General features: G+C 36.5%; 1 long non-coding RNA gene across 1 annotated transcript in view; it reads right to left on the reverse strand.

The window, feature by feature from the left end:
* Nucleotides 1-10741: 10741 nt before the first annotated feature.
* LOC112579560 overlaps nucleotides 10742-16085 on the reverse strand; it is a 69373-nt gene continuing 64029 nt past the window's right edge. The window contains exon 3 of the long non-coding RNA XR_003103882.2: nucleotides 10742-10847. This is a non-coding gene — a long non-coding RNA (uncharacterized LOC112579560). The remainder of the gene's footprint in view (nucleotides 10848-16085) is intronic.

Genomic DNA, 16085 nt, shown 5'->3' on the forward strand with positions numbered 1-16085 from the left:
TTAACCCCATATTAAAAATTCAAATTATATGATACAATTATAACGAGTGGCACAAAAAGTTTAAAATTACTGATGTCTACATTTTTACTTTCTAATACAGTGGGCCTTTTATTTCTCACCATGAACTGCACATACTCTACACCTTCGGTTAACACTAAAATAAAAAGGAAAAAGTTGGCCACTCTTTTAAAACAACTTCAATGACAATAGGGTCCTCACTCCCTCAAAAAGACTTCTTTAAAAACAATTTAAAACCCAGAAACATAAACTTATTAGAGAGTTTTAAAAAACAAACTACAAAAGCAGTTTACAAATAATTTTTTTTTTTGGTTAGTAAACACACACAGAACTGTTTTTTTCTATCATGTGAATTTAAGGACTTCTAATATTTTCCTAATAAAACTTTTCAAAAATATGTATTTCATGAGAGTGTTGGGCAAGAAGTAATATTGTCTTCAAGTGAAACTTGTCTGAAAATGACAAGTCATTCATCTCTTCATTAACTAAAGACTGCTAATAACAGAAAAGCAAACTAAGCTATATACCCTGGATTTTTTTAGATGACAAATTCTGGCACTTTGTGCTAAGGTTTAAGGTACTTATCAACTCATTTTTCCCTACTACATAGAAATATAATATTCCCTAGCACACAGAAATATACTATGCATAGCATTTAACTATAAAACTAGAACATGACAAGAATCCTTTATTAAGAAAATGTCCTTATCACAAATATTTCAGATTAAAAAAATGGTTTTAAAAGTTGAAGCACATTAACTTGGAAAAACAAATTCCAAACTAAACAAAAATGTCATTTAAGTTCTAGAACCACAAAGGCACACTAAGAAAGTCAAACAAAAATAAGGAAGGGAGAGGACACAGCAAAATGATCTTTTAAGGGACTTCTGAACCTTTAAGATACAGATAGAATCCTTTAAGTGGCAGGATATATGCTAATGATCTTGCTTTCTTTCAGATAGGAATGAATTAATGTCTTTTACTTTAGATATAGTATTTGGAAATAACTGTTGGTTTGCTGTGTCTTGCCCATAAAAATCATATGACTAATACTCTAACTTCAAAAAATGAGGCCCAGTGAGCAAAAATAACCTATGTCATCCAACAAATGTATGTAGAAAAAAAATCAGAAAATAAAATTGACAAGCATGGAAAAAATTTAAATACTTTTCCTCTTTCTCCCAGAAAGGCGGAGGTGAGGGGTGGCAGTACACTCTGTGCATTGGAGTACCGTGCTGTGCTCAGTCACTCAGTCGTGTCTGACTCTTTGTGACCCCATGGACTGTAGCCCACCAGGCTCCTCTGTCCATGGGACATTTCAAGAATACTGGAGTGGGTTGCCATTTCTTCCTCCAGGGGATCTTCTCCACCCAGGGCTCAAACTTGCATCCCCTGCATCTCCTACACTAGCAGGCAGATTCTTTACCACTGAGCCACCTGGGACACCCATGGTTAAGAGTACTGCAATCTAAAAACAAATGTATGAAACTGGAGAAGACAAAATACACATACAAGCGCACAAAGAACAATCAATAATTCCTCCTCCTCAAACAATGTAAACAAAAAACAAGGGCCAAATTCTGAACGGGTCATTTGTTGTCTTGTATATGCAATTTTACCACTCACCAATGTTCACAGATATAGAAACACATTAATAAGAGATGCTTACTTTCAGCAAAGTGAACAATTAAATATAGGGAAATGGAATTAGAAAGGACTTAAGTAAAAGCCTCAAATAGATATTCCTACTCCTCCCCACAAAAGTGTTTCCAAATTCTGGCTACCATCTAAAATGAAAACAATTTTTTGTTATCTCCCAAATTCTATATTGCTGCATGGGTCAGAGATATTGCAGTTTCAGCTCCAGGACACCATGATCAAACAAATATCTCAATAAAGCAAGTGATGCAAATTTTGGGGTTTCTCAGGGCATATGTAAGTAATATTTACACTATGGTGTAGTCTGTTAAGTGTGCAATAGCATTATGCCTTAAAAAACAATGTACAGACCTATAACTGCTGCTGCATCACTTCAGTCGTGTCCGACTCTGTGCGACCCCATAGACGGCAGCCCATCAGGCTCCCCCGTCCCTGGGATTCTCCAAGCAAGAACACTGGAGTGGGTTGCCATTTCCTTCTCCAATGCATGAAAGTGAAAAGTGAAAGTGAAGTCGCTCAGTCGTGTCCAACTCTTTGCGACCCCATGGACTGCAGCATACCAGATTCCTCCATCCATGGGATTTTCCAGACAAGAGTACTGGAGTCGGGTGCCATTGCTAACTAAAAAATGCTTAATTGGGACTTCCCTGGTGGGCCAGTTGTTAAGACTCCAGGCTTCCACTGTAGGGGGTGCCGGTTCAATTCCTGGCCTGGGAATCAAGATGCTGCATGCCACAAGGTGTGGCCAAAAAAGAAAAAAAAATTTTTTTCAATTGCTAAAAAATGCTACCCCTCTTGTGAAACTTCAGCAAGTCACAGCAGTAACATCAAAGATCACTGATCACTGGTCATAACAAATATAATAATAATGAAAAAGTTTGAAATAGTGTGAGAATTACAAATATGAGACACAAAGACACAAAGTAAGCAAATGGTATTGGAAAAATGGTACTGACGCCACAAACCTTCATTTTGCAAAAACCAACAAATACTGTGCAAAAACTGCAAAGTGCAACAAAGTAAAGCACAATAAAACAAAGTATGCCTACACCTGAAACTAAGTTTGTGTCTCTTTTTTGAATGAACACCAGGAACAAAGGCTTTCACTTATAACAGCCTAAGTCAAGAAAGTTACCCTTTGGCTTATGTCTCAAAGTTACCCTTTGGCTTATATCTCATTGAAAGAAGTTTCATCAAACCCATGCAAACCTAAATTTCAAAAAGACAGCTTTTGACACATCTACGTAATACAAAACCTTAGGGATTATCTTCCCCACTAGGCAGTGGATTTTTATACATTTTTTTCTGAAACTTCTGTTGACTTCATGTATTACAAAACACATTTTACACCAGCAGCAGAACTAGAGTAGTAGAGATGGAAATCAGGGTACAAAATAAAGAACTCAGAGGCCAAATGTTAGAATTCTTGGGTATAAACTCTCCCCATTTAGTGAAGAAATGTGTCTACTAGTTAAATGTCCCAAGAACGAGGATTCTTTGCAAATGCATTAAGTTTATCTCTAAACTTACACACACCCATCCACTCTCAGAGCACCTTCTTATGAACTGTTTGTTCTGCTTAACTCAAGTCAGAGGTAACTTGGCAGTTTAAAACTTATGTATCTTTTTTCAAAGAAAATTGTGCTTGGTTTTGAGTAAATCTAAATGATTCTACAAATCTATAACTTCCAGCTATCCAGTTTTCCTAAGATACAAAACTCACTCACTCATTATTCTATTAAATCACCAAAACATAACCAATATGGACAATACAGATCATTTTAAAATAAGTGTCTCAGTCTTCTTGCAAATGGAAAGTTAGCGAATATTCTGAGACACACTGGGGTGAGGTCAGAGGAAAGGATAGGGCTTTATGGATTATAAAACACACATTACATCAGCAGCAGAACTGAAGTTACCTGATTAGCAAGCCAACAATATCAGTCTCCCAATTTAAACCTGAAATCATGCTTCAAAAGAAACACACATACAAACCCATCTAGCTTTGCTCCTCTTTCTACCATTAGTATCTCTCAACTAGTCAAGCACTAAGCAAACTCAGACAAGAGCAAAATTATGAAAATCCACTTCATCACAAAACATCAAAGGGCTTTTCAATTATATAGGAAGTGGTGTAATGCAATGACACAGAAACAAGTTTCAGATGCTTTCAATTATACCAAGAAAAAAATGGAACATACTTTTTTTACTTTCTCTATAAATAATTTCTGTAATGTGGCCTGCTCTTCCAATCTAAAAACTGATACCTGACTTCCAAAGCATCTACTGTACATTATTGGAAATCCCCTACTTCACCAAACTTGAAAGAACTTCCTAGACACCAGAAATAGTGAGGTCCAAGTTTGCACAGTAGGTAAGGCAGATGAAGACCTGCTTAGCAATCTGGTGTTACCCTGGATAGGTGCAATTAAACGGCAGTGCAGAGTGTCTCCTTTTGCCTGATACTGAGAAGTCAAACTGTCCCAACATGCAGAGGAATCTTATGAGCCAAGAGTAATATTAACACAAGGAAAAGTATATCGGATCCCCATAAAACTTTCCAAACAATTTTAGGGCACCAGAGAAGCCACAGGGGCTTGCTTCCTAGAACTAAAGGAACTTGTGATACTGACATTTGCTTTATATCCATTTTTGCACATAATTCCTTACTACAAACAACTGCAAACACTCCTCTGAAGGTTTCAAAGATTTATCAACACATTCAAGCTAACAAAAAAGCATTTCACAAGCAGGAACGGCCGGCCGCTGCCTCGCAGCATTAGCAAACAAGCGCAAAGTTCACCAAAAGCAAGAGAAAGTGAATCATACACTCACCAACGACAGACTCACAACTCATGCAACTTCTTACACCTAAAACAAAAGAGACAACACCCAAGCTACTGCTGTCCACCCTTTCCAAAATCCCAGCTCGTGCATAAATCCCACCAGACCCACGAAAACGAGCCCAATCTAACCCCAAACAGGGTCGTAAGCATCAACGAGTACAAGGACAGAGTGGAACGCTGTAAGAGAGGGGGGAGGGGCGCAAGGCACAAACCACAACAAAATAAAGCAGACTCTAAAACTCTCAGGCGCTAGCCACAGCGAAATTTCAAAGTCAGAAGGCCACACGGCCAAGGTCCTACAGGTTGGGACCCCCCTCACAGAGCCGGTAGCCGCCAGAGGCCCCCCTGGCCAATCTAACGACAGCAGGACACCAAATTAACCGTCAGACCGCTCTCCCACCTCCCAAACACACTACTAACAGGCCCTTGGCAACCTGGGGGCTGCTGGGGGCCCTCTAACGATACAGAGAGCCCCCCAAGCCGTCCGGAACAGCAGAAACTCCAAACTCCTGCCTCAGCGGCGGCCATCACAGCGAAAAAGCGAACTTTTACGACAACTCCCACAATGCCTGCGGCCTACAACTCCCAGAGTGCACCGGGCGGCGCCATGGTTAACCCTGTTGTGGCGCCGGGACTGACGAACCCTGCTCTCCTGCCCATCCCAACTGCTAGTTGTTGCACTTACTTTTTCCCTCACAATCTGAAACTAACTTTGGAAGTTTTGTCAAGCTGCTACAGTTATACTATCTCAGCGCCTTCTTTTATCACACAAGCAACGCCAACTTCCCAGAAAATTATCCCTGACAGAGAACTTTTTGTTATCTCCAGAGCTCTCCTCACAGTTCCAAATGTTTTGTCAATCAAGGGGACACTTAACTTCAATTAATCTTCCCCTTCGCTATAACTTTCTGGCATTTTTCTAAATTATTATAGCCTAGAGGTTTTGGTACTCAACTTTATTAGTTTAAAACCTGCTTCCTAAGTTCTGGGAAGCAACAAGAAAGACTAGCCTATAACTGACCATGATGTTCTACATCTCTCTATTTTATAAAGACGAATTTCCTCAAATATTTGACTAAGAAAATTCATGCGAGTCTAAATAAGTCCTAATAAGGCACATTAGTGATGGGCAAGATATCTTTTACATTTCAAGGTAATTTTTTTAAGGGAAAACCTTATATGCCAACATACTTTGCTTTTCCTTTTCTATATGGATAATCAGATACAGCATAAACCGTTGCTTTATTTCTTTCTGACTTTAAAATATCAGCAAACAACAGGGAAAGAAACATTTTAATATAATTTGAAAAATGAACGAAGATTTCATTCTTTCAGAAAACTACAGCAAATCTTTTATTCGCGAAAAAACTCCTTTAAAGTCTTTCCATTTTAATTAGAAATGAGGTTTAAAATACATTTCTTTTAAGTATATTGCCCATAATTTCAGAAAAAAATGACAATCACATCTAGAGATCACTGTATTATCAATATTAGTTAAATGCCTAAGCTGTAGTTAACACAAAGGAACTTACTCAGACCTGTAACTGACTGACAGACAAAATAATTGCTTGGTATTTGATGCGTGCAGCAAAACAACAACTAGAATTCCCCTAAAGTACCTGCCATTTTTCTCGTACTCAAATATAAAATAAAATGTACACAATATCTGATTTTTTCTTTGAAACATTTTGCCATTTGAAAGAGCATTCAAAATCTATCATGAATTTTGAATCCCAAAACTCAGAAATCCTAATATATAAACAAAAACACAAAGCCTTGCTGTTAAGATAGGTCCTCAGCAAAACTATTCTACGATATTCTATTTTAAACGTGTCTCTTCATGTTACATTTAGCTTATTAGTAAAGGTTTTGGTCTAGTAAACTGCAATGAGAAAATACTTCTCCATTTATTTTTTTCACTCATGTTACACTATGTCGTTTCATTAACAACTGAGATAAATGCTACATACCAAGACATAAAAATTATACATACATAGATATTTTGAAGTTTAGTTCATTATACTATTTTAGCTTCTGTATTTTTCTAATTTTCACTCAACACTTTAGTTAGAATTTAGCTAGAAGAAGGTGCATTTTTTTTCTCCTATTTTTAATAGCTGCCAGACCATAAGAATTTAACGCATATTTTATATATTACTCTCCTGATGTTAAATTATATGATTCATAAGAAAGACTCAAAATCAAGTCAGAAATGAAACTTATCTCTTCTTATATGTATTACATGCTTACAACTCTCTTCTCAGTGCTATGAGGTCATATTTTCCATTAGGAGATTAGTCATTTTTTCTTTTCTTTTATCCTTTAAAATATGAGATTTGAAAATTGGTACATTAGAAAGATGCATTTAAAGATTACAATAGAAGTAATTTTGTTTTTTTTCAGGTTACCATAATTCTTCTTTTAAAAATAACTTAGCAGTTTAGTATATCCTAATTAAGTAATTTAAGTAAGTCTTAACCTATAGACTTAATATTAACATGAGTTTCTTCCTAAGGAGGAAACAAATATATTCTAGAAATAAATTCTTCAAATTCATACCAAAAATTTAGTATTTTTCTCCCGAAGTTTTTAGGTTCTGTTTTTTCACATGAATTTTTTACGTGTATTTCTTAAAATCCTAAATCTCTATACTGTGATTTTTAAAATATTCACATGTAACTATATTAACCTATTTAAAATTAGGAGAAATCTTCTTTATTCTTGAGAATATATGTTAATAGACGTCAAACATTGCAATCTATTTCTTTTTCCAAATGTGGTATTGGTGACAAAGCTAGAATGTACAGACTGCAGATCTTACAACAAATTCTATATATAATTTCAGTAACTACTTCTTTTATTCTTTTAACCCGTAAAATACTTGGAAGCATCTCTAAATGTTTAGACATTTTAATTGCATTTTTAGTTTATCTACCTTAAAACATCTGATTTTCATATATGTAATTTATACTGTTCATACAAGTAAACTGCACTAATAGAATTTCTCCCCAAAATAGAATGAGCTGCTAATATTCTATTATGCCCAAAAAGTTAGTCTGTCTTTTCTTCTCTGACACTATCAGTATTACACAAGCAAAAACTGAAAAGAGGTCACACGCAAATGACAAGTTCTTGCCTGATTTAAAGTAATTGTTTATATTTATGTTATGACCCTACAAAGCAATATTTTGAGTCTTTCCCAGAATTTAAGCTTCTCTCTCAAACCTTAATTACCTTTAGTTCATTGGCCTGCTTTTAAAACAGTGACCAGTCTTTCAAATTTATCAAAATAGTCTACTTTTTATTTCCATATACGTTTACATTTATGTTTAGGAATATTCTACTTGTCTGAAAAATCTCTAGTTTCTGATTGTTCTAAATAGAATTTTAACTTTATGTCTAAATACTTAGGAAAGCTGGAATGATGGCAATTCTATTATCATGTTAGTCTGTGAGAAAGTGCAAAAAAAAGGGTCTCCTTTTTTTCCGGGAAATTGATCTTTCTAAATCAAAGTTTTCCAACTACTTTGTTTTATTTAATTTTAAAAAGCTTGCTTTCTCTCCTCTTCATAATGTTTGGCATCAGTTAGGATAAGCAAAGCTTATGTATATGTTACTTCTTTTCTCTAATTGAAATGCTATCTCTTCAACAGATGGATAAACAATGGAAAACGTTTCCTTACCTAAAGATGATACGTTTCATACTTTAAAAGAATCTTCATGGTTCATCAGGAGATAAAACTTTTTAGGTTTTCCTATGGAAATGAAAAAGATACAGGTTAATTAATATGATCACTTTCTACTCTGTAAAAAATCATAATAGGATGATGGCTATTTGAATCTTTTTAGTCATAATTTTAGACAGCAAGGCCTAAATATAATTTGATTAAATAGATGCTGTCAATTAAAAAGTCACCCTGTTTTACTGTTTAAATTTTATCACAGAACCATCACAGGGTAGTAGTTTCTTATCCTTACTTGTTCTGTTATTCTGCCACTGGTATATCTTGTTCTTATGTATATGGCTCAGTAGTTTTAATACCCTTTCAATATATTGAAGCCATTAACTATCTTTATGTATTTTAAGATTTTTCTAATACATAATAATGCCTCCTTTATATGTATTTTCTATAGTCTAAATATCAAATCAATATGTGAAAGAAAAAAATCCAAACTCTAAACTTTCTAACTTTCAAAAGCCTTTTTCTAACTACAAATCAATTTCCGCAAAAAGAGATGTGTGAAACACTACATACTCTAAGGTAAAAATACTAATACTTTAAGACAGAGTAAGAGCTAGGCTGAATTTTTAAAAACAATTATCCTGCTCCTCCCTCTTCCTCTTTGTGCTGATAATTTTTTCTCTACTTTAATTCAGGATTACATTCATTAACTCACATCATGCCTTTTCTCCAAAGAAAAATTACCTTCTTCTTGGAAAATTTTCAGATTCCTTACATTTCCCTTTAATTTCACAGAAGGATCTACTATTAATACTTCAAATTAAGTATTAATTATGCTGTTTCTCCCTTGAAATTCTTTTCCTAGACCTGTTTTCTAAGTCTTCCTTCTGTAAGATTCTACCATACTCTAACTTAGCTCTTTTTTTCAAACACCAACACAATTTGTCTAATATTTATTTCCCCAACATTTGAGGGCATATTCTAATTTTCTCTGTTGCATTTTGATGCATGTTTCACAGTCTGGCTGATGGTACCTCTTCATACGCTAAATACAAATAAGTGCACTTCCCACTAGAGACTTGTGGGATTTCATTAGACAGGCAGAAATTTCTTGTTCTTCACCAGGACGTCCCACGTGGGATTCACATATGGATGAATCAAGTTGGAGCGCTCAGGTGAGTTAGATCCACAAGAAAGAATGCCAACCACAGATATCACTATTCACATCACCGGAAGAATCTTGCTCAAACTACCTCGATACTGTACAGGTCTAAAAATTCACGTGCACAAGCACTAAAAAATTCCTTCCTTAGGTGACCCGAGGCTATCTTTGATTTCTTAAGCCATTATTTTCAAAGGATGTGAACTTTGTGGTATAATGTGCATACACAAAGCAAAGGTTTCTTTTGAGGGTAGGATAGTTGGCCACCCATAGACTCAACCAGTTTCTAGGACGGAAGCCACATTGACCTCCAAGGTTTCCACCCAGACTAGACACTTGAGTTCTGCCTCTCAGTTTGCCTGTCATATGCTCCTGAGGGACTGAAAATAAGCATACAACTACACTGTGCCTCAGTTTCTTCATCTCCAACTTCATTCTCTGACTCAGTATACCAAACCGATGCTGATGTGGGAGTAGCCAGTGAAGGCAGAATCAACAGGCCAAAAGCAGAGGGACTTAAACTAACCCAGCGTCTGTTCCTCAACTCCACCCATTTTCCTGAAGCATCCCAGCAATGGAGGTGGGCTGTGGCATTGGGTGAGCTTGAGGGAATGAAATGAACAGCCTCCAAAATCTCCAAACCCTACACCAGTGCAGGCAGTGATACGGCCAGAAATAACAGCAAAGTTTTTCTTTCTTTAATAATAATAACAATAAAAGCCAGACTAAAAGCCTCTTACTAAAATATTGACATGATAGGTAAATGCTTTTTATAAAACAGAAAACACAAGTGGGTTCAGAGCCATAAAAATCTTTGCTTCAGCCTCAGTGCTGTTGGGCTTCTCTGGTGGCTCAGATGGTAAAGAATGATTCCTGGGTCTGGAAGATCCCCTGGAGGAGGGCATGACAACCCACTCCAGTCTTCTTGCTTGGAGAATCCCATGGACAGAGGAGCCTGGTGGGCCACAGTCATGGGGTTGCAAGGAGTCAGACATGACTGAGCGACTAAAACACAGTGCTGTTGGCTTTTTCTCCATGTAAACAGACAAACTAGTCCTCACTCACTAACCCTATGCTTTTGTAACTGGGGACAAGCACAGTGAGGAGCCTTTAAACCCCTCAGAGAAACTCCCTCCACTCAACACTGGCTCAGTGCCTTGCAAAGGAAACTCAGTAAAATGTTGTTAGTGTTTAGGAGGATTTCTGTCCGCTCCCCTGTTCAGAACTCCACGCCAAATTAATCTGACTCATTCAATCCTGTTGAGATTCTTCATTATTTAAAGGAAAGCACTAAGCTTAAACTTAGTTAAAAGTGATTAAAAAAAAAAAAGCCAAGATATATTCATCCTAAAGAGTAACAGATTAACTGCTTACCAGTTTCAACACCAGCTGCAGGTGGGGTTGATTGTTCATCTGCTGGAAGCATCGACACTGCCAGATTCTCCCCAAAACCTCCTTTTCATTTTAGAAGCCAAGTTCCTAAAAATAATTAAAAAAAAAAAGAATTTTCTTTATCATGGACTTTTATACATTTATCACAAATCCAATGGAACACCGTTTAGCATAAAATTAGAGTTCTCTCTCTTCCTCCTTCTCTCCCTCTTTTTCAAAATTAATTTGGGAAAATTCACTGTCTTCTCTACTCTGCTCTGCTACCTGAGTATCACTTTAAAACTCAAGAAACTTCCTCTGTCTTTTCCCTCATCCTTACTTGAAATCTCTCTTAAACATACCACAAATTTCCCTGGCATCGCTGTAATGTAATCCCGGCCAAATTTCTCCAAACTCTGTTCTCATAGAAATGTAAAATGAGGGGGTTGTACAGGACAATCTCCAAGGTCCCATTTAGCTCTAACATTTCTATATGTGTCTGTGATGATCCAGAGAAACTGGACTCACTCCACACGAGCACCCAAACTGGGGCCTCATTTCTATGTTACTGCTGTCACTGTGTTTCTGTAGACTTTTTGCTCAATTACAATATAACACACATTTTTTCATGCCTTTCTAGGCTAACAGTCCCCTCTTCAATTTGCTTCTTCAAACCATTTATTTTCTTTCTCTAAGAAACCTTCTATATCACTGATAATCTTAACTCCATCCTTCCCATCAAGACCATCACTGCCACCAGCTGCCTTTTTCTGACCTAACTGAGGATCTCTTAATAACTCTGTAACACATTCTTCTAAGTAAAACAACAGTGTTTACTTACCCTACTGTTGACAGCATCATCCTCCTCCTATCCTCCTCATCTATACCATTTATGACAGTTTCCTAGATGACAGATGACTAAACACTGCTCACTTAACCTATCAATCTTCTAATGCAGACCTATTATCATCCCCATATTACACATGAGGAAATTGAGGCAAACAAAAGTGAAGTCATTAAGCCAAGACGTATTCCTAATGAGTGAAGGATCCAAGTTTGAAAACCATGCATTATGGGGACAGAGCTTATACCCGTAACCACCATGATGCACTGCCTCTCTGCTTAAATGATTTCCATGGGCCGTCTCACCTCTAAAATCCTCTGATTACCCAGCACTTGATTACCTCAGAATATGTAATCTCTTAATTGATGAATTAAGCATAATCAGAAATCTCTTTTAAGATTGTGAGAATTAAAGAAATTTAATGTAAAGCACTCTAAACAGTGCCCAGCACAGAGTAAACCGTTTGAGAAGACGTCAGCAGTTATTAATGGGTGAGTTCTCAATTTGCTAATGAACACACTAAGTTCAGAAGTCAGAGCAAAAATCTAGGACTGGAACCCAGGAGTAACACACCCGCTTTTTCTTCTTCTTCTTTTTTTAAATACTATTTACTAATGCAAGACTAACTTAAAAGACACAAATTTTAAGACTTTAAAATATCCCATGTCTCGTGTTTCTTAGTCCAGGACTTTATCTATTGAACCACACTGCTCTTGCTAAGGAGCGAATTCCAGGGAATCAACAAGTCTAGATTTGCCTGTCTTCATCTCCTGATGCACAGCTGAGCTTTGTTAACCTGCAAGTCGGCAGTGATTGTTTTGGGAAGAGCAAGATTACCAGACCCTTCACATCTATTAAAACTGGCCTCCATGTTGAATACAGGTTTAAAGTGTTTTCAAATGGTGATACTGATTTGATGAAATGTATTTCTCACAGAAGCCCTATACTTGAAAATGAGCCCATTTTATATGTATTAACTGAAAAAAAAAAAGATAAAAGGTGTTCAAAAGGAAAGATCTCCCTACCTGTATAAACAAAACTGGGGCCATTTATATCTTTAAATCAATGTGACATATTAAATATGGTAACAGTAGTTTCCGTCATGCATTTGTGTACAGCAAAGAATCAAAGAGCTTGACATCATCACAGGTGAAGCTGAGCTGCGCACTCTAGAATTTTATGTAGAAACAGACCCTGCACTACTGGAGGTATATTTTCTGTTTGTGTCCTCATGGCAATAAATAAACACACACATTTTGTGAGAAACAAATGCTATACTAATATACCATAAAAGTACTACATTACTTGGTTACAACATAGCTATTGTGGTCATTACTATTCAAAGGGCAAAAGAAACATTTTAAAGAATTACATAAAGCTGGCAATTCTAAAGACAATTAAAATAAAATATCTTGGTACAATTTGTAATTTCATAATTTATATCATCAACATCAGATTTGCAGTTAGCTTATATGGTGATATTGGCTACCTTGATTTCCTCTCAAGTTCTTTTCTGAGAACCCAAGTTTTATTTCTGTGACCTTCTTCAAGCAACATTCCACCTTGCCCCAAGGTCAGAAACCTAACTTTTCATCAGTTAGCTCAAGTAAATAAAATGGAACACGTCTTCATTTTTTAGTGTCTATTGTGCTTTTCTTGTAGTTTCAATTATAGGATTTTAAATGCATTTAAAAAACATAATATTTTTGTACAGGATTTTCTTTTTATGCCAATTTATGTCTTACTAATCATATTCTTACGGAGAAGCCAATGGCACCCCACTCCAGTACTCTTGCCTGGAAAATCCCATGGACGGAGGAGGCAGTCCATGGGGTCACCTGCTAAGAGTCGGACACGACTGAGCGATTTCACTTTCACTTTTCACTTTCCTGCATTGGAGAAGGAAATGGCAACCCACGCCAGTGTTCTTGCCTGGAGAATCCCAGGGACAGGGGAGCCTGGTGGGCTGCCGTCTGTGGGGTCACACAGAGTTGGACACGACAGAAGCGACTTAGCAGCAATCATATTCTTAAGAACTAAAACATCACCAAGAACTTTAAATTTTCCCTTAGACCAGAGAAATTCTAAGTCTATGATTCCCTCTAGTATGTGCACAAAAATATTATCTCAATGAAATTTTATTTTATCAAATGTGTGGTATTTTTTGCATCAAAATAGTGAATCCCTAAAGGTTTTTTTTTGGGGGGGGGTCCTAATTATTTATTATGGAAAATTTCAAAGAAAAGTAGAAATAGTATAATAAATATGCATGCATACATCATTTCTATTTAAATAGCTATTAACATTTAATCATTATTTGCTTCATCTCCCTTTTTTCTTTACTGAGGTACTCTAAAGGAAATTACAGACATCGTGGCATTTAACTCCCAAATACTTCACTGTGTTCATCTAAAAAGTAAGGATATTTTCCCACATAATCAGAATGCCATTATCACTCCCACCAAAATAACAATAACTCCCTATTACCCAGGCCATATTCTAATTTCTCTACTTGAAATATAATTTTCTTGATAATATCTTTTAAGTCTTTATTCTGTCATCAGTGAAAGTGTTTACGTTCTTAATTAAAAGCCCTCTCTAAAGAAGCTAATTCCAACCAGTTGTGCTGGGAAAGCAACGCCGACCCTGACTGCTCCACACCCGTTATCTGACCGACCATCACGCACCATCTAATCTCCCTTTGTCTGATGGCGATGTCACATTACATCAAACACTGATGAGAACTGGATAAAAGATTCTGTGAAATTTCAAATAGATATCTCCCCTCACTAATCAGTGGACACTGGTGAGCAAAGAGAGTGGGACAAGGGACCATAAACCCTGAATATAGTGACATAGCTTAAAATAGGGTTACTTTGCCTGATCATTCACTATAGGTCTGTATAGCCCCATCCACACAAGATGCTAAGGTAGTAATTTTCTATACAGTCAAATTCATTGAAATTCGGAGGAAAAAATTCACTTTTCCTTCAATTATTTGGTTAATTTGGTAAAAGTAAAATTATAATAATCCATGAGAGGGATGGAACAACTGGATTATCTGGATTTTCTTGGAGTGAGGAATAAAGAGGCTTTTCGAAGGGTTCAGGGAGGAGGCTGGAAATTAACCTGACATAAATTTTGTGTTGTGCTTTGTCATAAAGACTAGGGCAAAAGACCTCTCTTGTACTTTGGAAGGACATAGAAGAATAAAGAAAATAAGTAACCTACCTAAGTTTATCTTTTCTCTACCATCAGCAAACTATTTGTTTTTCTAGAAATGATCACATCTTTTATCCATATCTATATATCTTTGTTTCTCAAGAACTCACGCAAACAAAGGAAGATGGTCAGTGAGGGTTTTGCAAGCTCCGACACTTGAAGGCTATTCTTTCATGCTATTCTCGGTGAGAGCATTGCTTGTAACAGCTAAACCGCATCTTTTCTCAACCTTTACTTTTGGCATCTTCCCCTTCTCCCTGAAGCCACAAAGCCACCTTAAAAATGTTGTTCTCTTATTCTTTTTAAATCAGTTTTTTTTTCTTTTGGTTTACCTATGACCGAACTAGTTAAGGAAATACAAATTTTAGTTTGTTCTCAGAGGTAAAACTGGGTGAAAAGATAAAAATACCTTCCCCTTCCCTGTAACCAAAGTGTACCATATTATACTTTCTCTCTCTCTTTTCTTTTATAATAAGGGAACTACAGCAAAAATATGAAGTAGAAAAGATTTACTGACAGTATCAGAATTTAGTAAGGCATGCTCAGCAACACTCAGCCACATGCCTTCCCCCCAAGAATCTCATTCTAAAAGACATGCCAAAAATAAAATAGATAACCAACAAGGAAAAAAAAAAGACACACCAATATGCCCACGTGTACATTTACAAAAATATATATGTGGAAACGTTTACATTTGATATGATAATTTAGGTGGAGGAAATCAAAGTGAACTACTACCAAGAATGGGAGCAACAGACAGTATGGGAAACCAGAATCCAAAGACAATCTTTTATTTTTTCCTTTAGTCATAAAAATCTTTCCAGAAAAACAAATCACTTAATAGTTGGCTACCTCCCCTTACCACTCTTCTGAATTTAAAGGCAAGAAACATGGAAACTATGCAAAGAGTTAAAAAAAAAAATGCTGTAAAGGACCTAAGGAGATCTAAAAATGCAGACATCCATCCCTGACCAGTGACATTGTCTGCAGAGCCAGTCAGCGTACATGCGGATGGACAGACAGGCTGTGCGTCCACCCTTACCCCTGCGGTCGTCACATTCGACACCTTCCTACCCTCATTCAATGGGATGTTACAAGAAACAACCTTAAAACACACATCAAAAAACATTAATGGCCTCACAAAAAAGGTAGTTTTTTCCCCTGCACAGAATAACTAAGTGAAGTTTACAGTATAAGTAGTCTTATATTATGCCATCCTCTACAGCATGTCCAAGAAACAGGATGTTAGCATCGTTTACTCATCTAATAAGTGTTACTAA

The sequence above is a fragment of the Bubalus bubalis genome, chromosome 16 (genome assembly GCF_019923935.1).
Source record: "Bubalus bubalis isolate 160015118507 breed Murrah chromosome 16, NDDB_SH_1, whole genome shotgun sequence".
Classification (NCBI taxonomy): Eukaryota; Metazoa; Chordata; class Mammalia; order Artiodactyla; family Bovidae; genus Bubalus; species Bubalus bubalis.